Here is a 1357-nt window from a genome sequence, read left to right on the forward strand (position 1 = left end):
TGGAGTCTTGCTCTGTCGCCAGGCTGGAGTGCAGTGGCGTGATTCGGCTCACTGCAACCTCCGCCTCCCAGATTCAACCGATTCTCCTGCCTCAGCCTCCAGAGTAGCTGGGATTACAGTCATGTGCTACCATGCCCAGCTAATTTTTGTATTTTTAGTAGAGATGAGGTTTCACCATGTTGGTCAGGCTGGTCTCAAACTCCTGACCTCAGGGGATCCACCTGCTTCGGCCTCCCAAAGTGCTGGGATTACAGGCGTGAGACACCACGTCCGAGATGTTTGTGGTTTTTTTAGAGACACAATAGCACTCTGTCACCCAGGCTGGAGTGCAGTGGTACAATCATGGCTTATTGCAGCCTCGACCCCCTGGGCTGAAGCAATCCTCCTGCTTTGGCCTCCTGAGTAGTTGGGACTACAGATGCACACCACCACACTTGGCTAACTTTTAAATTTTTGTAGAGATGGGGTCTCAATATATTGCCCAGGTTGGTCTGAAACTCCTAGGTTCAAGTGATCCTCCCACCTCAGCCTCCTAAAGTACTGGGATTTACATATGTGAGCCACCACAGCTGGCCGTGGCTTTTTAAGATGCAAAGTAACCACCCTAATTCTGACCTCACTTTCCATGGAGTAGGTCTCTGGGTAGGCATCCTACTCTCTGCCTTTGGGTAATAAGTAAGGTTTGCTAAAGGGCTCAGGTGGCCTGGCTAGGTAGGCATCTCTGTCCCTTGGCCCTGGCAGGCTCGGCTCAGACTCAGCTGAGTCGCCTCGGACTGTGCACTAGCAGGTGCCTGTCACCCCCCGGCCTCTGGGTGCTGTGCCACCAGGGTGGGTGGGAGGAGGGCGTGGCAGCAGAGGGAAGCCTGGCACCTCAGAAAGAACTTCTTGCTCAGTGTAATGGAGTGCGGGCTCTCCTTGACAGCAAGGGGCTGAACCCTTTGAGTGTTTTTTTTTTTTTGGAGACAGAGTCTCGCTCTGTTGCTGAGGCTAGAGCGCAGTGGAGCAATCTTGGCTCACTGCAACCTCCGCCTCCTGAGTTCAAGCGATTCTCCTGCCTCAGCCTCCCAAGTAGCTGGGACTGCAGGCATGTGCCACTACACCTGGCTGATTTTTGTATTCTTAGTAGAGATGGGGTTTCACCATGTTGGTTAGGCTGGTCAGCCTAACGGTGCCCAGCCCACTCTTTGAGTCTTAAAAGTCCCCAATCCTCATTATCTCTGAGAAGGCCACACTGTGAAACTGTGCAGGTGATTCTTAAGAGAGGCTGCACTGACCGGGCACGGTGGCTCATCCCTGTAATCCCAGCACTTTGGGAGGCCGAGGCAGGCAGATCACTTGAGGTCAGGAGTTCCAGACC

The 1357-nt window shown here is 53.4% G+C and overlaps 1 protein-coding gene across 1 annotated transcript in view; it reads right to left on the reverse strand.

Annotated features, from left to right (window-relative positions):
* The window catches only part of TECPR1 (tectonin beta-propeller repeat containing 1), a 45782-nt gene that overhangs the window by 27237 nt on the left and 17188 nt on the right, over positions 1-1357 (reverse strand). The window lies entirely within an intron of this gene.

The sequence above is a fragment of the Colobus angolensis genome, unplaced genomic scaffold (assembly GCF_000951035.1).
Source record: "Colobus angolensis palliatus isolate OR3802 unplaced genomic scaffold, Cang.pa_1.0 Scaffold43, whole genome shotgun sequence".
NCBI lineage: Eukaryota > Metazoa > Chordata > Mammalia > Primates > Cercopithecidae > Colobus > Colobus angolensis.